The following is a 24,442-nucleotide window of genomic DNA, read 5'->3' on the forward strand; positions in this document are numbered from 1 at the left end:
GCTGAGAAGTTACCTGAGTGGCAGTGGTCTTGTTAATGGATGGAATGTATGGCTGCACTGTTCACATAAGATAAAGAAAAAACGGGCGCCCTGACATTCTTTTATTGGCCTTGTTGTGTGCTACTTTGAACACAGTGAGGGAGAGGTGAGCTACAGAGTGGTGCGGGAGCAGAAATTACTAGCGAACAAGTTAACGCTGTAAACAGAAGATTTACTTAACTTAATATTCCCCCAAGTGTACGAAGGCTTATTACGGATAATGCAACAAGAAACAAAGTCGAGCTCATCACTGCCAACAAGGAGGAGTCTCTCAGCACTAAAGCAGGAGGTGTGGTGTCGGAGCCCCGACTAGACGGCGCCTGTGTAGCGCCACACGGTGAAGTGCCTCCGAGCGCAAGTGGGCTGAGCGGGCCGTCCTCTACGGCAGCGGCAGAGTCCGCCTGTGGGACGGAGCCGCTGGAGCGAGCGCGCGCCGTTGGGGCCCACTCGATTCTCCGCGACCGCTATCGGCGTCGAACGGAAACTTCTACACTACTGGGCATCAAAATTGCTACACCAAGAAGAAATGCAGATGATAAACGGGTATTCATTGGACAAATATATTATACTAGAACTGACATGTGATTATGTTTTTACACAATTTGGGTGCATAGATCCTGAGAAATCAGTACCCAGAACAACCACCTCTGGCCGTAATAACGGACTTCATACGCCTGGGCATTGAGTCAAACAGAGCTTCGATGGCGTGTACAGGTACAGCTGCCCATGTAGCTTCAACACGATACCACAGTTCATCAAGAGTAGTGACTGGCGTATTGTGACGAGCCAGCTGCTCGGCCACCATTGACAAGACATTTTCAATTCGTGAGAGATCTGGAGAATGCGTTGGCCAGGGCAGCAGTCGAACATTTCCTGTATCCAGAAAGGCCCGTACAGGACCTCCAACATGCGGTCGTGCATTATCCTGCTGAAATGTAGGTTTTCGCAGGGATCGAATGAAGGGTAGAACCACGGGTCGTAACACATCTGAAATGTAACGTCCACTGTTCAAAGTGCCGTCAATGCGAACAAGAGGTGAACGAGACGTGTAACCAATGGCACCCCATACCATCACGCCGGGTGATACGTCAGTATGGCGATGACGAATAGAACGCTTCAATGTGCGTTCACCGCCATCTCGCCAAGCCACCATCATGATGCTGTAAACAGAACCTGGATTCATCCGAAAATTGACGTTTTGCACCCAGGTTCGTCGTTGAGTACACCATCGAAGGCGCTCCTGTCTGTGATGCAGCGTCAAGGGTAACCGCAGCCATGGTCTCCGAGCTGATAGTCCGTGCTGCTGCAAACGTCGTCGAAATGTTCGTGCAGATGGTTGTTGTCTTGCAAACGTCCCCATCCGTTGACTCTGGGATCGGGACGTGGCTGCACGATGCGTTATAGCCGTGCGGATAAGATGCCTGTCATCTCGACAGCTAGTGATACGTGGCCGTTGGGATCCAGCACGGCGTTCCGTATTACCCTCCTGAACCTACCGATTCCATATTCTGCTAACAGTCATTTGATCTCGACCAATGCGAGCAGCAATGTCGCGATACGATAAACCGCAATCGCGATAGGCTACAATCCGACGTTTATCAAAGTCGGAAACATGATGGTACACATTTCTCCTCCTTACACGACGCTTAACAACAACGTTTCACCAGGCAACGCCGGTCAACTGCTGTTTGTGTATGAGAAATCGGTTGGAAACTTTCCTCATGTCAGCACGTTGTAGGTGTCGCCAACGGTGCCAACCTTATGCGAATGCTCTGAAAAGCTAATCATTTGCATATCACAGCACCTTCTTCCTGTCGGTTAAATTTCGCGTCTGTAGCACATCATCTTCGTGGTGTAGCAATTTTAATGGCCGGTAATGTATTTCCTTTACCGGCGTATCGACTCGTGTGGGCTGGTATCGATATTTGATAGCACAGCCCTAAATGACCACAAACACTTTCACCTGTTCTTCCCTCTTCGAGCCACGAAAGTGCTTCCACCTCCACAATCAGTCCCACTGTTCTCTCGAGCTGTAGACTCGCTGTAGGTGGACTATATCGACGAAGGATGTTTGCTGTGTTGATACCCGTGTCGGTATTGTTTACTACCGGACATATCGAAAGCCTCTACTGGCGGGGGGCGGTGTCGGCGATTCCCACTCGCGGCGAGTGCGGTCGCCACATACAGGCCGGCGCGTTTGTATGCGGCGCGGCCCGCCCTTGGCAGTGAGGAGGCTGCGTCGGCTGATTTCCACAGCGGCGGGCAGCGCCAGACAGCCAGAAGAAGGGGGCGTTTCCTGCGGCAGCCGAGGTGGCAGGCCGCGCTATCGAGCGGCGCGCCGGATACATAATGCATGTCGCCGTCCCCCGGACCTCCACAGCCGGCAGGGCAGTGGCAGCAGCACAGCAGCCACCGGCCACGGCAGGCACCGGCGCCCGACCGTCTGCCGCCTCGCCTCGCCTCGCCTCAGCCGGCTTCACGCCCGCTGCACGCCTCACTCGGCGAGCGCGGCGGCTGCACATCTCGTGGCGGGACTGTACTGTCCTCCACTCACATGTAAACAAACCCCGACGCCGACGCCCGCTCACAGCGCTCAGCGGTTGATCATCGGGTGCAATGTACCTACACCACGTCTTGTGACAACACTGGAAAAGGAACACAAACTCCTTAATATATGCTCATTCACCTAACTCTGCCGCATACAGGGTGGTCCATTGATAGTGACTGAGCCAAATATCTCACGAAATAAGCTTCAAACGAAAAAACTACAAAGAACGAAATTTGTCTAGCCTGAAGGGGAAAACCAAATGGCGCTACGGTTGGCCCGCTAGATGGCGCTGCCGTAGGTCAAACGGATATCAACTGCGTTTTTTAAAATAGGAACCCCCATTTTTTATTACATATTCGTTTAGGACGTAAAGAAATATGAATGTTGCAGTTAGACCACTTATATCGCTTTGTTATAGATGGCGCTGTAATAGTCACAAACATATGGCTCACAATTTTAGACGAACTGTTGGTAACAGGTAGGTTTTTTAAATTAAAATACAGAACATAGGTACGTTTGAACATTTTATTTCGGTTGTTCCTATGTGATACATGTACCTTTGTGAACTTATCATTTCTAAGAACGCATGCTGTTACAGCGTAATTACCTGTAAATACCACATTAATGCAATAAATGCTCAAAATGATGTCCGTCAACCTCAATGCATTTGGCAATACGTGTAACGACATTCCTTTCAACAGCGAATAGTTCGCCTTCCGTAATGTCGGCACACGCATTGACAATGCGCTGACGCATGTTGTCAGGCGTTGTCAGTGGATCACGATAGGAAATATCCTTCAACTTTCCCCACAGAAAGAAATCCGGGGACGTCAGATCCGGTGAACGTGCGGGCCGTGGTATGGTGCTTCGACGACCAATCCACCTGTCATGAAATATGCTATTCAATACCGCTTCAACCACACGCGAGCTATGTGCCGGACACCCATCATGTTGGAAGTACATCAGTTGGTGAATAAATGACTGACATGAATCCTCATCAGGTACACTGGGTTGTACAGTTGAACTGAAGTTGTATGTTACATACATAACCGTCAGACGCAGACTGACGGTTCTACAGGAATTCATTCATCAACGGATGACGTTTTACTAGGTGACATATTCAGCATTTGTGCAGTACTGTTCAAATTATGTAATATGTTCATATGCTTTCTGTTCGTGTCACATCTCAAAGTATTATAAATGTCATCTGCCTTTCGATTGGCCGGCCGAAATGGTCGTGCGGTTCTAAGCGCTACAGTCTGGAACCGAGCGACCGCTACGGTCGCAGGTTCGAATCCTGCCTCGGGCATGGATGTGTGTGATGTCCTTAGGTTAGTTAGGTTTAATTAGTTCTAAGTTCTAGGCGACTAATGACCATAGCAGTTAAGTCGCATAGTGCTCAGAGCCATTTGAACCATTTTTTGTCGTGCAGTGAAACATCTTGTAGTGACATCGGTAGAACATTACGTAGGAAATCAGCATACATTGCACCATTTATATTTCCATCGATAAAATGTGGGCCAATTATCCTTCCTCCCATAATGCCGCACCATACATTAACTCGCCAAGGTCGCTGATGTTCCACTTGTCGCAGCCATCGTGGATTTTCCGTCGCCCAATAGTGCATATTATCCCGGTTCACGTTACCGCTGTTGGTGAATGACGCTTCCTCACTAAATAGAACGCGTGCAAAAAATCTGTGATCGTCCCGTAATTTCTCTTGTGCCCATTGGCAGAACTGTACACGACGTTCAAAGTCGTCGTCATGCAATTGCTGGGGCATAGAAATATGGTACGGGTGCAATCGATGTTGATGGAGCATTCTCAACACCGACGTTTTTGAGATTCCCGATTCTCGAGCAGTTTGTCTGCTACTGATGTGCGGATTAGCCGCGGCAGCAGCTAAAACACCTACTTGGGCATCATTATTTGTTGCAGGTCGTGGTTGACGTTTCACATGTGGCTGAACACTTCCTGCTTCCTTAAACAACGGGACTATCCGGCGAACGGTTCGGACAGTTGGATGATGCCCAGGATATCCAGTAGCATACATAGCACACGCCCGTTCGGCATTTTGATCACAATAGCCGTACATCAACACGATATCGACCTTTCCGCCATTTATAAACGGTTCATTATGACGCGGGTAATATATCACGAAGCAAATACCGTCCCCACTGGCGGAATGTTACGTGATACCACGTACTTACACACTTGTGACTATTAGAGCGCCATCTATCACAAACCGAAAAAAGTGGTCCAACTAAAACGTTCATATTTCTTTACGTACTACACGAATATGTAATAAAAATGGGGGTTCCTATTTTAGAAAAACGCAGTTGATTGCCGTTTGACCTATGGCAGCGCCATCTGGCGGGTCAACCATAGCGGCATCTGGTTTCGTTCTTTGTAGATTTTTCGTTTGACTGTTATTTCGTGAGATATTCGGCCCGATCACGATCAATGGATCACCCACCACCCTGTATAAGGTCATACAGTTACATGGGTCACACTGTATATACAATCTAAAACAAAAAAAATCAAGCACCTCAAAGGAATTATCCGAATGGTGTGGAAATCGGTAGATGTGATATACATGTGCAGACAAACAAATAATTACTTATTTCAGAAAAAAGTAGCATGATGTATTGAAGAGGAAAAGCTACACAAATTGAGCAACTCGACAATTCGCTGGTCCATATGTGATCCTAATGAAAGCAGTTATTGGGCTAATATTGACTGATAGAATTCTTGGATGTCCTCCTTAGGGATATCGTGCCAAATTCTGTCCAAATGGCGCCATAGAGCGTCAAAATCCCTAAGTATTTGTAGGGTCACGCCCATAATGCTCCAAACGTTCTCAGTTGGGGAGAGGTCCGGCGACCTCGCTGCCCAAGGTAAGACCTGGTTGCCAAGCACGAAGGCAAGCAGTGCAAACTTTTGTCGCGCCTGGGCGGGCGTTGCCCTGCTGAAATGTGAGCCTGTAATGGCTTGACATGAAGCGCAACAAAATGAAGCCTAGAATATCGACGTACTGCTGTGCTGAAAGAGTGCAGCGGATGATAACCAAAGGGGTCCTGCTATGAAACCCTCACTTCTGGTTGTCAGGCCCTTCATGGCAGACCCTGGGCTTACATTTCAGGAATATGCCCTCCCATACACGGCGACAGATTCTGCTGCTTGATTGGAATGTTGTTTTACAACCAGCTTGGAAGTTTGACGATCTAGTGGACCAATTGGTCCCTGAGGAGGATATCCAAAAACTTCATCAATCCTTCCCAAGCCGAATTACTGCTTACATTAGGTTCAGAGGTGTACCAATGCGGTATTGACTTGCAGAAAATGTGGAGCTCCTTCTCTTGAATAAATTATCCGATTTTTTTCTGAAATTGTAAACAATTGCTTGTCTCTATATGTTCATCACATCTACAGATTTCCATCCCATTCAAATATTCTTCCGTGGTGCGTTTTTCTTTTTCTTCTGACAGTGTATATGCTCTTCCCCCCCGCCCCCCCAACAAGAGAATACGCTTCCGTTTTGATGCATCCCCACATAAACTAGCCTAATGGGGTGCATATCTGGCAGTTCTCACCATATGTAGTGCTTGCTCCATTTTACGTACTGAAGTACGCACTACAGCGCTGTAAGTTGTTTACATACTCAATGCGAACGTCTGGACGTAACGACATTATGTACTTCAAATCATTTTTGATGTAACGCTATTTTAAGAAGGTACTTTTTGTAAGGTATTTCATTTTATTTTTTCATACCATCACTTTTTTACGATACAATTATAACCGGTTTCGGCCTTCAAAGGCGATTTCAGATGCTATTGGCGGTATTTGTCGAACAAGTGTTCATGCATTGTCAACGCATGAATACTTGTCCAGCAAATGGCACCCATAACATCTGAAGATGGCCTTTGAAGGCCGAAACCGGTTATAACTGTGTCATGAAAAAGTATTTTTTTTTAATCTTATGGGACTTAACTGCTAAGGTCATCAGTCCCTAAGCTTACACACTACTTAACCTAAATTACCCTAAGGACAGACACACCCACGCCGGCCGGTGTGGCCGTGCCGTTAAAGGCGCTTCAGTCTGGAACCGCGTGACCGCTCCGGTCGCAGGTTCGAATCCTGCCTCGGGCATGGATGTGTGTGATGTCCTTAGGTTAGTTAGGTTTAAGTAGTTCTAAGTTCTAGGGGACTCATGACCACGGATGTTAAGTCCCATAGTGCTCAGAGCCATTTGAACCATTTTTGACACACCCACCAATGCCCGAGGGAGGACTCGAACCTCCGCCGGGACTAGCCACACAGTCGATGACTGCATCGCCTTAGACCGCTCGGCTAATCCCGCGCGGCTCAGAAAAAAGTTATTGTGTGAAAAATTAAAAAGTAATGCCTTACAATAAGTCAGTCACCGCCTCCGCAAGCGGAATGTCGTTTTTCCCAAGGTACTTATCTCCTCCGTCACCGACGTTCTTACCTATAATTGGTATTTGCAGCGACTGTGTTCACCAGCACATTTTTCGTTTCTCGTCACTGTTAAATCCTTGTAAACGGATTGTAGCACCAGGGTAATTGGATCTATCGATGGGGCACAAAATTTGGAATCCGGACCGAAACAATGTCTTCCGTTAACGCCGGAACTTCATTAAAATAACATGCGAATTGACTCTGCTTTTACTGACACCACCTACACTTCACAAAATTAAGACTGAGAGTGCCTTCCTCTGCATAAAATAAGACGAATAATATTAGGAAACGAACGTTTTCTTCGGTATACGTGATAGACGCTAGAATTCTTGCGGGCACGTGGTATCCTAGTGGAAATGCTTTTATCAATGGTTCAGAGTAGTGTCACGAGAGCAGCGTCAACTGTGAGAAATCCACATGGCTGTGCATGTAGGTATCGGTGTTATGTTGTGACAGCGATAGTTCAGGTGTTCATGACAAGGGAGGATGTTTAGCGCCGAGTCTGTCTCGGGCGCGCTTGTGTGTGTGTGTGTGTGTGTGTGTGTGTGTGTGTGTGTGAGAGAGAGAGAGAGAGAGAGAGAGAGAAAGAAAGAGACAGAGACAGAGAATGTGTGTGAATTTAGCGGGACAGGGGGTGATGTGAACGCGGAACAAAGGGCATTGTGACGGAGACGGGACATAACTGCTTGTTATTGACATTCTGAGCTAATAACGGGGCGCGCCCGACTGCGGACCGAGGTCCAGTGTTCTCGCACCACAAGCGTCGGGCAGGTGCAGCTTACCTTGTCCAGGTACCAGTGTCGGTGCAAGCGACCCCCTCACATTACTCATCGAATCAAACCATGTCTCCCTTCCGCCTCTCTCTCTCTCTCTCTCTCTCTCTCGAAGAAAGAAAGGAAGAGCATAAGTGTACGTGTTTCACCGGCAGTTGATAAGCAGAACGTCGCTACTATTTCTCCAAAGTAGAGAATTCTTCAGAAGTAACAACAGATTCGGAGCCTGCCCCAAGGGACTGTTGTAGGGCTATCACTGTCCTCAATTAATACAGAAGGTGCGTCTGAAAACTTTGGTGAATGGTCTCAGACAATAAAGGACACAAGAGCTACAGACAAGATACCTTTACTGATAACTACACTCCTGGAAATGGAAAAAAGAACACATTGACACCGGTGTGTCAGACCCACCATACTTGCTCCGGACACTGCGAGAGAGCTGTACAAGCAATGATCACACGCACGGCACAGCGGACACACCAGGAACCGCGGTGTTGGCCGTCGAATGGCGCTAGCTGCGCAGCATTTGTGCACCGCCGCCGTCAGTGTCAGCCAGTTTGCCGTGGCATACGGAGCTCCATCGCAGTCTTTAACACTGGTAGCATGCCGCGACAGCGTGGACGTGAACCGTATGTGCAGTTGACGGACTTTGAGCGAGGGCGTATAGTGGGCATGCGGGAGGCCGGGTGGACGTACCGCCGAATTGCTCAACACGTGGGGCGTGAGGTCTCCACAGTACATCGATGTTGTCGCCAGTGGTCGGCGGAAGGTGCACGTGCCCGTCAACCTGGGACCGGACCGCAGCGACGCACGGATGCACGCCAAGACCGTAGGATCCTACGCAGTGCCGTAGGGGACCGCACCGCCACTTCCCAGCAAATTAGGGACACTGTTGCTCCTGGGGTATCGGCGAGGACCATTCGCAACCGTCTCCATGAAGCTGGGCTACGGTCCCGCACACCGTTAGGCCGTCTTCCGCTCACGCCCCAACATCGTGCAGCCCGCCTCCAGTGGTGTCGCGACAGGCGTGAATGGAGGGACGAATGGAGACGTGTCGTCTTCAGCGATGAGAGTCGCTTCTGCCTTGGTGCCAATGATGGTCGTATGCGTGTTTGGCGCCGTGCAGGTGAGCGCCACAATCAGGACTGCATACGACCGAGGCACACAGGGCCAACATGGTGTGGGGAGCGATCTCCTACACTGGCCGTACACCACTGGTGATCGTCGAGGGGACACTGAATAGTGCACGGTACATCCAAACCGTCATCGAACCCATCGTTCTACCATTCCTAGACCGGCAAGGGAACTTGCTGTTCCAACAGGACAATGCACGTCCGCATGTATCCCGTGCCACCCAACGTGCTCTAGAAGGTGTAAGTCAACTACCCTGGCCAGCAAGATCTCCGGATCTGTCCCCCATTGAGCATGTTTGGGACTGGATGAAGCGTCGTCTCACGCGGTCTGCTCGTCCAGCACGAACGCTGGTCCAACTGAGGCGCCAGGTGGAAATGGCATGGCAAGCCGTTCCACAGGACTACATCCAGCATCTCTACGATCGTCTCCATGGGAGAATAGCAGCCTGCATTGCTGCGAAAGGTCGATATACACTGTACTAGTGCCGAAATTGTGCATGCTCTGTTGCCTGTGTCTATGTGCCTGTGGTTCTGTCAGTGTGATCATGTGATGTATCTGACCCCAGGAATGTGTCAATAAAGTTTCCCCTTCCTGGGACAATGAATTCACGGTGTTCTTATTTCAATTTCCAGGAGTGTATTAACACACTACGCTTCTGACATCGGTTGCAAGGCTGGCGGAAACTATCAGCAGACGCTTCTTGTCCGCGGTCACGCGTTGTTTGATACCTGCCAAGTCTGCGAATATTCCTGAACAGTGGAGCTTACACTGTCTCTTCTTATCTTGGATCTTGTGCTCTCAAAGACAGCTGCCTATCAGCCGCCAACATCTGTAGCACTTGCGCCACTGCATAACGGAGCGCAAAGTGGAGCAACGCCTTAACGCCAAGATTTCATCGAATTGGGAAAAACGGCGACGGAGGCTTACGGAAAACTAAGTGCAAGTGTACGGTGACGAAGCAGTGAGTAATAAGAGTGTGTGTGTGTGTGTGTGTGTGTGTGTGTGTGTGTGTGTGTGTGTGTAGTTTAAACGTTTTGGAGACGGCAAGGACCATGTCGAGGATGGGCCTCGTTCGGATTAACACCCACAAAAATCCCAGACAATAATTAACGAGTGCGACGGATGCTTGAGAATGATCGGCGATTCTCTTTGAGAATGAGAGCAGAGGAGTTCGAAATCAGCAAAGGCAGGACAAGCGCTATTGTTTGCGAACATTCGTAGACGTTACGGATATGCATCAACGCATGATCACGGTGCTTCGAGCGATTTCACAAGAAGCGCTTGCTGATAGCTTCCAACAGTCTTACAACCGATGTCGGAAGTGCATTGATGTTAATGATGACTACTTTGAAGGACATCAAAGGTATTTTATTTGTAACATTTGTTTCCTTTAATTTGTGAGACCATTCATCGAACTTTTCAGACGCACCTTGTAAACGACCCAGATAACGTCAGAAGCTGCACGATATCGCAATGTTACAAGATTGTGGGCAATGCCCGAATGTCTGCAGACGATCGAAGGTTGCTGTACGGATTAGTATTGACCCTTGACATACATAAATAAATGTATTTACTGTGCATAAATAGCCGGAAGACCCGTTATTGTTTGATTACACGATGGCCCATAAATCACTCGAAAACGTCACATACGCGCAACGAGAGATTCGAAGCGGAACGCCGACATGACACTGATCGTATAAGGATCGGTCAAACGAAAACGAGCCACAGTGAAGAAAAGGTAACTATATTGTTTATTATTGCAAAAGCAAGCGTCATAAATGAGTGTATTTTCGTTCCGATGTAACAATAGCAATAAAATGCGTTTGCGGCTTTGTTGAGGTAAAGCATTATCAGTGGTCTGTAATTAAAGATATATGTACAATCTGATTTATTTTTAAGGTCGAAAAACAGTTCGTGAACAAAATGGTTCAAATGGCTCTGAGTACTATGGGACTGAGGTCATCAGTCCCCTAGAACTTAGAACTACTTAAACCTAACTAACCTAAGGACATGACACACATCCATGCCCGAGGCAGGATTCGAACCTGCGACCGTAGCGGTCGCGCGGTTCCAGACTGAAGCGCCTAGAACCGCTCGGCCACACAGGCCGGCCCAAACTTTACAGAAGCTCTCCTGCTGACACTCCGCTGCATGGTGAAAATCTCACTCTCGAAACATCCCCCAGGCTGTAGCTAAGCCATGTCTCCGCAATATACTCTCTTCCAGGAGTGCTAGTTCTGCAAGGTTCGCAGGAGAGCTTATGTAAAGTTCGGAAGGTAGGAGACGAGGTACTGGCAGAAGTAAAGCTGTGAGGACGGGGGCGTGAGTCGTGCTTGGGTAGCTCAGCTGGTAGAGCACTTGCCCGCGAAAGGCAAAGGCCCCGAGTTCGAGTCTCGGTCCGGGACACAGTTTTGATCTGCCAGGAAGTTTCATATCAGCGCACACTCCGCTGCGGGGTGAAAAACTCATTCTATTAATACAGTGTACATACATGCGGTCAAGGCAATAGAAAACATCATATGAGAAGCTTTGTTCACATTTAGAAAAATCTCTCACACTTGCACATGAGACTTACTCTAGACGAGAACAGATGGGGTGTATATATTCCGTCTTGGCGAGTGAATGAGTGATTGATCACCAAATAGCCGGCCGCAGTGGCCGTGCGGTTAAAGGCGCTGCAGTCTGGAACCGCAAGACCGCTACGGTCGCAGGTTCGAATCTTGCCTCGGGCATGGATGTTTGTGATGTCCTTAGGTTAGTTAGGTTTAACTAGTTCTAAGTTCTAGGGGACTAATGACCTCAGCAGTTGAGTCCCATAGTGCTCAGAGCCATTTTTGATCACCAAATATGTTTAATCTCTAAAACCCATAGTCATAATCATCTTCATCTCATAACAAAGACCGTCACCAGGTTCCTAAATTGCAGGACGATTTTTCCAATTGATAATTAAATGTGTATTTCTAAAAAATGGGTCAAATGGCTCTGAGCACTATGGGACTGAGCTTCTAAGGTCTTCAGTCCCCTAGAACTTAGAACTACTTAAACATAACTAACGTAAGGACAGCACACATATCCATGCTCAAGGCAGGATTCGAAAGTGCGACCGTAGCGGTCGTGCGGTTCCAGACTGTAGCGCCTAGAACCGTTCGGCTACCCTGGCCGGCGTGTATTTCTGCCCTCCCCCCGCCGGCCGGAGTGGCCGTGCGGTTCTAGGCGCTACAGTCTGGAACCACGTGACCGCTACGGTCGCAGGTTCGAATCCTGCCTCGGGCATGGATGTGTGTCATGTCCTTAGATTAGTTGGGCTTAAGTAGTTCTAAGTCTAGGGGACTGATGACCACAGCAGTTAAGTCCCATAGTGCTCAGAGCCATTTGAACCATTGAACGTCCCCTGGCGCCTTGCTGTTTTCCCCTGATACACGAAAGCGAGTGCTCGTCGTCGATGCGGAGAGTCGCGGCGACGGCGGGAAACGGATAGCGCGGACTGCTGGAGGAGCACTGCCGCCCCGCGGTGCCCAGCCGTTGGCGGGCGGTGTCACAAAGCCGGCAGGCCGCCCCCCGCGGGCCGCCTCAATGCTCGCCGTATCGGCCGGCTCCTTCAATACTGCGCCGCTAACGGGTCCATTGGCGTTTCGCTTTCCCATGGCCCGCGCCATTGTCTCGGCGTCTTCGATATTCAAAGCGCGCGGAGCAGAATGGGCTGAGTGACGTGTCGCCGGGGCCGCAGCGCGCTCTGCGGTGCCAATCACTGTCAGCGCGTCGAGGGCTCTCGAGGCCACGTCGCGGGGGACCGGACCGGGGAAGGCCGCGGCGCGACGCAGAGCGCCAGCGGCCGCGAGGCCGGGCACCGCGCCGCCGGCTACTCGGCCACAAAGCGCACGCGACTCCAAACAGTCGCGGCGCGCTTCTCGGCGGGAGGCCGGCTACAATGTCGGCGCGGGCCGTGTAGCGGCCGAGTGGCGTTTAAGGCCGGTCGCCACGGCGCGTGCTCTCATTGTCCGAGTTCGAGAGCTGGCGCACGATCGGAACGCGCCCTGAGGGTAAAGAGCAAAGCAGCTGCCCGTCCCAGCATCACATTCGAGCTTCTCCTCGAAATGACGCAGCATCACTTTCTTCCCACCTGTATATTCAGTCACTCATTTCTAGCATTCCACACTTCAATCTACACCACTGGCCATTAAAATTGCTACACCACAAAGATGACGTGCTACAGACGCGAAATTTAACTGACAGGAAGACGATGCTCTGATATGCAAACGAATAGCTTTTCAGAGCATTCACACAAGGTTGGCGCCGGTGGCGACACCTACAACGTGATGAAATGAGGAAAGTTTCCAACAGATTTCTCATACACAAACAGCAGTTTACCGGCGTTGCCTGGTGAAACCTTGTTGTGATGTTTCGTGTCAGGAGGAGAAATGTGTACCATCACGTTTCCGACTTTGATAAAGGTCGGATTGTAGCCTATGGCGATTGCGGTTTATCGTATCGCGACATCGCCGCTCGCGTTGGTCGAGATCCGATGACTGTTAGCAGAATATGGAATCGGTGGGTTCAGGAGCGTAAAACGGAACGCCGTGCTGGATCCCAACGGACTCGTATCACTAGCAGCCGAGATGACAGGCATCTTACCCGCATGGCTGTAACGGATCGTGCAGGCACGTCTCGATCCCTGAGGGGGACGTTTGCAAGACGACAACCATCTACACGTACAGTTCGACGACGTTTGCAGCAGCATGGACTATCAGCTCGGAGACCGTGGCTGAGGTTACACTTGACGCTGCATCACAGACAGGAGCGCCTGTGATGGAGTACTCAGCGACGAACCTGGGTGCACGAATGGCAAAACGTCATTTTTTCGGATGAATCCAGGTTCTGTTTGCAGCATCATGATCGTCGCATGCGAGTTTGGTGACATCGCGGTGAACGCACATTGGAAGCGTGTATTCGTATCATCATACTGGCGCATCACCTGGCGTGATGGTATGGGGTGCCATTGGTTACAAGTTGCGGTCACCTCTTGTTCGTATTGACGGCACTTTGAACAGTGGACGTTACATTTCAGATGTGTTACGACCCGTGGCTCTACGCTTCATTCGTTCCCTGCGAAACCCAACATTTCAGCAGGATAATGCACGACCGCATGTTGCAGGTCCTTTACTGGTCTTTCTGGATACAGAAAATGTTCGACCGCTGCCCTGGCCAGCACATTCTCCAGATCTCTCACGAATTGATAACGTCTGGTCAATGGCGGCCGAGCAACTGGCTCGTCACAATACGCCACTCTTGATGAACTGTGGTATCGTGTTGAAGCTGCATGGGCAGCTGTACCTGTACACGCCATCCAAGCTCTGTTTGACTCAATGCCCAGGCGTATCAAGGCTGTTATTACGGCCAGAGGTGGTTGTTCTGGGTACTGATTTCTCAGGATCTATGTACCCAAATTGCGTGAAATGTAATCACATGTCAGTTCTAGTATAATATATTTGTCCATTGAATACCCGTTTATCATCTGCATTTCTTCTTGGTGTAGCAATTTTAATGGCCAGTAGTGTACAAAGACGGAAACCTTATAGGATCTCTCTGTCTGTCAAGATGCCGTTTTCTCAGAAATCGGTAGAAATGAGTTGAAATTTATGTCAAGTATAGAGGTCTAAGCCCCCTTGCCAGAACGAAATATTTAAACTTCTAAGTCAATGTAATCGAAAAATACGGTCTTTTATGCCACATACTTTCATACTCGAAAACTCACCTATAAAAGCCTATAGGATACTTCCCGTTGATCTGGTATTACGAAATGTGGTAAGAAGCAAGGTGTCACACTATAAGTAAAAGAAAAACCCAAGAATTGTTAATTTGTAATTGTATCACATTACAAAATTTTTGCCATTATTGTTCGTCTCTCTGTCTAGCCATCCGCCTCTCAAAACCCCTTTTTCTATGAAACTGGGGGATGTTTCAAGTTTAAATTTACGTTCGAGATTAAAATATGTGGTCTCTTGGCGGTGCAAAAAATTTAAGCTTCTAAGTCAATAGAGTCAAAAGATAACGCCACGTGCGTCACATATTTCGATACTTGGAAACTCACTCATCACAACTTATCAGAACTATCTATATACATAATTAATTCCGTACAGAAACTTCAGGGCACGAGTTCTTCTCGCACTTGCTCCGTTTCTTTGTTTTTTTTTCCAGCCTGTGTATTCTATTTTTCGTCTAAAACCCACTTTTACATTGTATAGTTCATCGTACAGAGAAAATACATGGATACTTAAAGATTTAAAAACTAGCTATCACAGTTATTTCCATATTAATTTTGTAATAAATATAAGTAGCATTAGAAAGAAATTAGACTTTTTCTGTTATTTCACACTCGTTTAAGGGAAATACCGTGGTCGTACCTTTCAAACGCCGTAACGATTTATTCTCGTTACCTTCCCAATTCTGACCTTGCACTTCATTTCTAACGACTTCGCTATGAATGGCACATTGCACCTTAATTCTTACTTCCGTTTCCATGTCGCTATTCGCGGACTATGCTTTTGTAAATATACAGGGCTTATTACAACTAATGGTGTAAACGCATAGATGTCGAAGTACACAACACCAGAAGCGAAAAATTATCAGCAAACATGGCCTCTAAAATGTAGACCTTAAGAGCTATGAGGACTTCTTCATCTTCAATAGTATTACATAAATCTCTTCTACTGCTGGCTCTTTGCTTTCCACATTTTGGGAGGAGGTAATATGGACTAAAAGAAGAAAAGATTGTCCGGTAAAGCTCAGTGCAAACGTTAAGAACTACGGGCAGGCACTTGTCCAGCAGAAGAGATGTGCTTCACAGTAGCGGAGATGAACAAGTGCCCGTAGTTCTTAACGTATGCACTTTGGAGCCCATGCTCCCTGACACATTTTTGCTACTAGTATCGTCTACTTTCAACTGTACGCGCTTACGTCTTTAGTTACGATATATCCTGTAAAAGTAGCAACGCTAGAAAAAACGTAGCGAAATACAGGAAACCTGCAAATGACAGAAGCTTGGGTGGGGGTTGGTAGATTACCCGCAATACAAACGAATGTCACGTATTGCGCATAAATAGGCGGGGAGACCAGTTGTTTGATTACACGACTGTCAAAAAAATCAGTGATAAGTCACACAAATTAAATATCTTGTAATATGCGTACGGTACGATTTAAAGCGCAACGACTACATACAACTAAATGTGTGCAAGGCGGCCCCCAGGCAGATTCATTGTCGGAATCGTCCATAAGTGTAGTCCACCGATGGAGACAGCCTAAAAAAAACCTTCGTTCGTCTGATACTTGAGTACTGTTCCTATTACCAATAGGGGTGATAGTGGAAATAGAGTAGATGCAAAGAAGAGCCGCACTTCTACTCACGGATTCTTTTTGTAAGCTGGAAAGCGTCATCGATGTGCTCATGCGGTTGCAGTGGCCGACGCTACAACAGAGCTGTTGTGCGACACCATATGGTGTACTGTTGTTCCGAGAGAGTGCTTTGCTATAAGATTGAACCAAAGTATGATGAACCTCGGCTGCACCAATAAAATTTAGGGTACTGTTCACGGATAGCTTGACTAATTTTGTGTAAGGGACTTGTGGTCTTTGGTGACTCATTACAGAAGAATAATGTGATTATGAATCATTAGGTTTGTTAACCGAGTTCTCTATGTTTCTGTGAAAAAATCTGTAATGTGCAATCACCAAAACGTACAACACGAAACACGGATTAATGTAACAACCACCATGAGAAACCTGTACAGCTGTAGCACGTGGCTGCAAGAACAGCTCAGCATAGGGTAGTTGCACCGCTCTTCCATTCCGTCTAGGGAACACATCGCCTAACACTTCATCCGTAAAATTATCCATACTGATGTCTGGACGAAGAGTAAAGCCCCCGTTACTATTGTCAATAGCAAGTTACGTGGGTGAATGGAACAAGTTAGTTTTCAAACAAGACACATACTGCATACCGTCGACAGTTTCACTATTGCGCAGATAATTTCTGTGGAATATAGACTCAAAGGTAAATGGGAGTAAGAAGTGAAACGAAATGCAGTTACTCTCTAACGTGCCACCGCTACCTTACACGAAAATATTCAGAAAATATCCGTGAACAATTTTCAAAATTAAGTCGTTCTAATTCCATTGGGCTTTTACCTAGGGCTATTCTCCTTTTCAAAAAAATTTTTAAAACCCTTTAATATTTTTCAAAATTAAGACTTTTTAAGATCGTTTAATTCTAAATGTTATGACTGTAAATGGCCCACAACAGGTTCTAGGCTTTAATCGCTATGTCAATGAGTTATTCACTTGACATTTGCTGCTGCTGTTATGGTCTTCAGTCCGAAGACCGGCTTTCTGCAGCTCTCCATGTTACTCTATCCCATGCAAGCATCTCCATCTCCGAATAACTACTGCATCCTACATGCCTCTGAATCTGCTTACTGTATTGGCTGGAGCCTCCGAGGATCCTTACCCACCGGCGTCCTAATGAAGAGTAAAACTAACCTGTCCTGCCGCCGGGTTCTACACAGCAACCCGGAAAGGCCAGAGAGCGTAAGCGGTTTGTACCTGTGTCAACCCCACAATGGGCTCTGACCAGTGACCGCTAATTCCTCTCTGGCCCAACGAAGCCGTGTTCAAAGCTCTACACAAAGGTTGGCTAAACTGCTCTTAACATTCAAGGAAACCTCCTGGCAACTAATGAAACCCGAAGTGCCTGCTATAGACAAACCATACATTCATACTAATAGACGACAGTGGGGACATGAAATATATGACATGAATAAATGACAATAGATTACACAGATTCATAAAGATCATTGTTATGAATTTGAAATTGGAAAAGACATTCTCCTTCTGCGTTGAAATGCTGCAGTAATATCAAACATTCTCGTTCATCTTTCTCTCCAAGCATAGTCACACCGAACATTGAGTTATTAAGGATTGTAGCAAAAGGGAAGGTTGCAGTCCAAAATCAGTGGGACGGCTGACATGAAGACGTTTCATATTAGCGTCTCGAAAAGGAAATGGCAGAAGCGACAGTGGTACAAAAAATACCCTCAGCACCACACCGTTACGTGACTTGGGGAGTATGTAAGTGGATGTACTGTGGTGAGCCAAAACCTTATGACAAGTCATCGCCGATAGATGAATGCCGCCTGGTGGCTCTGAGGCCGCGTGATACGGCAAGGAAAGTCTGTGAAAGTCTGAACGTGGAGCAGAGACGAGCAGGGCATCACTGTTGACACGATGCGGGGCGCAAATTGGGGATGGGGAATCCACTGATCTAAGGGAATCTGGCAAAAGGCGGATAGTTGCAGCTCGGAGCGCATAAGAACGAGCTTCTCGGAAAGGATAAGCTGGTCGACTGTTCGCGTGCTACTGTCGTGAACGTGTACGGGAAGTGATTGAAGAACAGTAAAAACAAGAGTAGACGACAAGGTTTTGGGCTTGCACGACGTGGAGGTCGGTGGCTTGCCCGCTCTGTGGAGAAGATACGCGGCCGTCTGTGGCAGTTACAAGTACACAGCCCGCCGGGATGGCCGAGCGGTTCTAGGCGCTTCAGTCTGGAACCGCGCGACCGCTACGGTCGCAGGTTCGAATCCTGCCTCGGGCATGGATGGGTGTGACGTCTTTAGGTTAGTTAGGTTTAAGTACTTCTAAGTTCTAGGGGACTGATGACCTCAGAAGTTAAGTCCCATAGTGCTCAGAGCCATTTGAACCATTTTGAACAAGTACATTGGGCGCAAGGTCGAGATTTGGCCGTGGATCAACGGACACGTGTTGCCTGGTCGATGGCCGGGTTCGCATAAGCCGTCTTCCGGACGAACGGTTACTGTAAACATTTATTGCGTTGCAGGACAAGGGGGGTAGTATTACGCCATAGGGGGCTTCCACGAGAGCTATGGTAGTAATTGAAGGCACCATGACAATTGTGGAGAACACGAAAATTACATTAAATGTAAGTGAAGTAGCGAATATGGACACACATCAGCTGTATAATGGAACGACGACAGTGAAAATTTGTGCCGGGACAGGGCTCGAACCACGATTTCCCGCTCACCGTGAGCGGTACCTCGTCATGTGGCTATCCTAGCACGACTCACCTCCAGACCGGCCAGACAAAAACTTCCTTATGCTGTCAAACGTGTGTCTACATCCTGTAGTCGTACATCCCGTGCAGTGGAGACACTTTTATTTGAAAGTCGCTTGACCGGTAACGGCGGATACATACGATATTGCAAGGCCTGTGTTGTTCAGAAATACGAGGCAAAGGTCCTTTGGACACGCATGTATGTTCGAAGAAACGTTGCATCGTATTCCTGAACAACACAAGCCTTGCAGTATCGATATACGAAAGTTATTTCCAATCACGTAAATCCTTCTATACTCGATGACTTGCCCCAACATGGATGGGATCTTCTGGCGGGATAAAAGACCGTGTAGAAAGGAGCACGAAGGCGAGCTCAGGTTGATATCTTGCCACCAGATTCGGCTGATCTGAACCGCATGGACCACATTTTGGGCACTGTCGGATTGCAGCTCCACGCCCATAAAACCACTGGCCCGTAGTTCACGGAAACTGCGTGAGTGACGTGTGCGTAGGCGTATGGCGCCATTTACCTGGACTAGTGACGCTACGCCATGCAGAATCGCTGCTGCAATGCGTTCGAAAGCTGTACCAACACGCTGTTACACAGGACTCACCAGTGTAGTCTACTAGCTCTCTCTGCTACAGGTACGTCAGCATGAGCACAGAAATCTCGCCGAGCTGCCCTGCTGTGTGACAGAGAGAGAGGTGATTGGGAGGGGGGTTAGATTAGCGTCGACACCGGCTGTGTGCCCCAGAAATGAAGCCGCGGGGGGCCGGTGGGACCTGCGGGAGGTAGCCCCCCCTCCCCCCCCGTCCCCTTCCACCACAGGGCGCCTCCCTCTTACAATAGCCACCTCCTCCCACACACCTCGCGATATTAATAGCAGACCCTAGCCGGGCGGTGCGTGCGTCATCCGCTTCTTACACTACGACATGACGCGCTTGTTTTCAGCCTTTATCCGACGCATCTTTACAGCCAGGAATCAATCCTAGCTAACTAGGAGAGGCTACACCCTGTGACCTATTGATTTCGACGCGCTTCAGCGTACTAAATTCGGTCATTTGAAACCAACTTCAGCAAAAGGTTTAGGTCACTACCCACTACTCTTTTTTTAAATTCTGGGTGAGATATACATATCAAGCTCCCCGCTTAAAAGTTTCCGAGACATTGAAGAATTTCTGAAATCGATATGTTTCAGTGTCCCACTACAGGATAGAGGGAAGACAGGGGGTTTGAGGCCAGTCTGCAATTTCCGAGGCGTGAGAACCAAATGCAGAAAGACAAATTCTCCACGACAGCAGGCTGATCACTTGTATCAACATGTATATGAAGATAGAAACTGTTCTCGAAAGAACAGATTCCATTGATGACCGTGCAGCTTCTCTACAATAAATGATAATTAATTGAAGCCCTCAGCTGCCGACAGATGTTGTTCATATACCTCCATAGGGACAGCTGAAAATGTGTGCCCCGACCGGTACTCGAACCCAGGATCTCCTGCTTACATGGCAAACGCTCTATCCATCTGAGCCACCGAGGGCACAGATGAATAGCGCGACTGCAGGGACTTATCCCTTGCACGCTTCCCGTGAGACCCACATTCCCAACTGCCCACAATCTACATACGTTGTTGTTGTGGTCTTCAGTCCTGAGACTGGTTTGATGCAGCTCTCCATGCTACTCTATCCTGTGCAAGCTGCTTCATCTCCCAGTACTTAACTGCAGCATACATCCTTCTGAATCTGCTTAGTGTATTCATCTCTTGGTCTCCCTCTACGGTTTTTACCCTCCAGGCTGCCCTCCAATGCTTAATTGGTGATAACTTGATGCCTTAGAACATGGCCTACCAACCGATCCCTTATTCTAGTCAAGTTGTGCCTCAAACTTCTCTTCTCCCCAATTCTATTCCATACTCGATGTTAACAAATTTTTCTTCTTCAGAAACGCTTTCCTTGCCATTGCCAGTCTACATTTTATATCCTCTCTACTTCGACCATCATCAGTTATTTTGCTCCCCAAATAGCAAAACTCCTTTACTACTTTATCTGATTTCCTAATCTAATTCCCTCAGCATCACCCGACTTAATTCGACTACATTCCATTATCCTCGTTTTGCTTTTGTTAATGTTCATCTTATACCCTCCTTTCAAGACGCTGTCCATTCGGTTCAACTGCTCTTCCAAGTCCTTTGCTGTCTGTGACAGAATTACAATGTCATCGGCGAACCTCAAAGTTTTTATTTCTTCTCCATGGATTTTAATACCTATTCCGAACTTTTCTTTTGTTTCCTTCATTGCTTGCTCAATATACAGATTGAATAACACCGGGGAAAGGCTATAACCCTGTCTCACTCCCTTCCCAACCACTGCTTCCCTTTCATACCCCTCGACTCTTATAACTGCCATCTGCTTTCTGTACAAATTGTAAATAGCCTTTCGCTCCCTGTATTTTACCCCTGCCACCTTCAGAATTTGAAAGAGTATTGCACTCAACATTTTCAAAAGCTTCCAGATACGTAATGTACTTAATATGTGCGCGATATACACTACATACGAAATGTACTTAATATATATTTGCCCATCCACTCATTACTCGCGCACACTAAGATGACGATTCCCGTAAGAGTTAGGGCAACCTGTGCGCATTCGCACAGACGAAGGTCAAAGGCTGGAGATATATATATATATATATATATATATATATATATATATATATATATATATATATATATATACCATTGATGACCGTGCAGCTTCTCTAGAACAAATGGTAATTAATTGAAGCTCTCAGCTGCCGACAGGTGTTGTCCATATATCTCGATGGGGACAGCCTCGATGGCTCAGATGGATAGAGGGTCTGCCATGTAAGCAGGAGGTCCTGGGTTCGAGTCCCGGTCGGGGCACACATTTTCAGCTGTCCCCATCGAGGTACGTGACCAACACCTGTCAGCAGCTGAGGGTTTCAATTAATTATCACTCGTATCAACGCCGAACACAGCCACAGGGCACCCAGGAGAGGCGCGGATTTTGGAATTCTACAGGATCCTTGCAGCAGCAGACTCGTGGAATTCAGCGGTCCGATTAACACTACTTATTATAGATCAGGCTAATTACTACATTGAAGGCTAATTTAAAAAAAGCAAAGGACGCAATTGGTTACACAACAGAAGTCGGTGTCTGAATTCACGGGGGTGAACGCTGACAGGGGTAGCGAACACCAGCAGCTTTTTAAGTACAAACTTGAGAGCAGCACTCCAAGTGAGAAAAACAGACGTGTTGGAGATTGCCGATACCGGCCACGAGCGACACAGAGTCGGCGCCCCGGCGATCTGAACACAAAAACATGGGTTTTTAAAGAATCGTGGCGGCGCGCTATTTCTCCCTTCCTATAGTCGACCCACCAATCCATCGGTACTTAAAAAACTTCCACCTGTCTGACGAGACGCTACGCAACGCCAGGCCGCCTCTGGTCAACCGCAGTTAGATTCCTGCCCTGCCCCTTCTCGGTAGATGGGGATGCTTCTGGACTTTACACTGACAAACTCCAATTTGGTAGCAACAGCGTTGACCTGAGAGCTAAACGTCAATGCCACTCCTATTGTGGCCAGCAACAACAGCGTTTTACATCACTTGGCCTCGCCCTCAGTCCTTTTGCGACTGGTGGCTGCTCTAGTAATATCGAACGTCTCTAAACCCACTGACGCTGCAGTTCTCAGGAGCTACTATCAAGCTTGCTGCCTCTACTAAAACGTGCCTTTTCGTGGAAATCCTCTACTGAGATCGCTTATAACAGCGTCTAGGCGGCAGGCGGAGTTACAAGATAAGTTTCTGAAACGAAACTTCTCCCCTTTAACAGAGTCCAGAGCGCCTGTAATTTTCAGTGCTGCACTGTTGCTACTCAGCTCCGGTACCTTAAACGCTACCACTTTTGCCTGCTCTCTGCATTGCGTCTCTGATTTCCTATCTTGGAGGGCCTTGATGTCTACCAACAGTCTTAGACGTAAGAACGTACAAGTCATTACGTCGTCAATGTATGACACTGTTGCTGATGTGCGTGTGGAAGGACGCTTTCTTTTGCTGGTGAGCTGGGCGAAAGGTATAATGCTTGCGTTCAAAGCACAGTCAAGTTAGAGGAGCGCGCGGGCTGGAATAACATACCGTCCAATACGTTTTTGTACTCATTTTCACAAGAACGAAATCTGTCATGAAATTTATACAGCATTATTATCGTTATCGGTCCTACTGGGCGACGTGATATACAACATAGGCATTTGCAAAGTTTTGTTTCAGCTTCACTTTGTGCCCATAGACTGGGCTCTATTCAGCTCTATAGACCAAGCTCTTCCGGTCTTCTGGGGTTTTCCTGTCAGGCCAATTGTCAAGTCGTGAATTTCCTGCCTAAATATCCTCTAGACTGGTATATCAAGTTGTCATTCCTCCTTCTTCCAAGTCTTCTTTTACTGCGCTGCTCTATTTTATTGTTTCTATTTTTGCTTTATGCGAGTTTCTAGCTAATCCAGTTGGTGCCATTCATTTAATATACCTATAGAATTTTAGCCTTCTTTTGTCATATCCTGATACAAGTAGGTAAACTTTTCACTTTCTTTACTTTCTCTTAGTCTGTACGTTCCTTCTTCTGCACAATTTGCACCTAAAATTTTCCTGATTACTTTTTATTCTCTCGTTTGGATTTCTTCAATATCTCCTTATTTTAAATGAGTTTCTCAGCCCCATAAAGACACTCTGGCTTCGTGATACTGTTTTAGTGTCCTAGTTCAGCTTATTTTGGGATGAATTTTATATCGTAGAAATCTCTTCAAAACTTGAAAGCTGTTTTCAATTTGTAACAATTTCGTAACCATTATTTTCCAGGCCAGTTTCCTAAATGATTTCGCCTAAATATTTTACGTACTCCCTCTTGATTGCTCCAGACTTAGTTTTCACAACTGTGAGCGCCAGATTTCTGCTGGAAATGTTCTTTGTTTTTTTCGAACTATATCTGGAGTTCCGCTCCTTCTTCTTCTTTTTCTTTTTTCTTAAGAGTTTCTGTTTCCTCTTGCGTTGTTTGGATGTCGTGACATATGATCGACAAGTTGTCTGGAAAAGCCAAGACGTCTATCCTAATATTGTTTCTCCATAATTTTATTATTTATATGCTATTATTTTAAATGTCACAAATTTGTCAACAAAGAAAATTAGTAGTCAGTGTACTTTGACGATGTATATATGGTTCCTGGTGCAGACTGTGTCTTTTTTCTTCTATCTATTTTTTCCTCCGTAAGTCAGAGGTTGGGGGGGGGGGAGGGGGGGGGAGGGGAGGGGGTGGCAGTAAGTGAAATCATCGAACAT

General features: G+C 47.3%; 1 protein-coding gene and 1 non-coding gene across 2 annotated transcripts in view; both read left to right on the forward strand.

Moving 5' to 3' along the window:
* The window catches only part of LOC126199690 (paired box protein Pax-3-B-like), a 160,700-nt gene that overhangs the window by 110,193 nt on the left and 26,065 nt on the right, over nucleotides 1–24,442 (forward strand). The window lies entirely within an intron of this gene.
* On the forward strand, nucleotides 21,923–21,996 carry Trnat-ugu (transfer RNA threonine (anticodon UGU)). The gene has a single exon. It is a non-coding gene; the product is annotated as a tRNA-Thr (tRNA).

The sequence above is a fragment of the Schistocerca nitens genome, chromosome 8, assembly GCF_023898315.1.
Source record: "Schistocerca nitens isolate TAMUIC-IGC-003100 chromosome 8, iqSchNite1.1, whole genome shotgun sequence".
Classification (NCBI taxonomy): Eukaryota; Metazoa; Arthropoda; class Insecta; order Orthoptera; family Acrididae; genus Schistocerca; species Schistocerca nitens.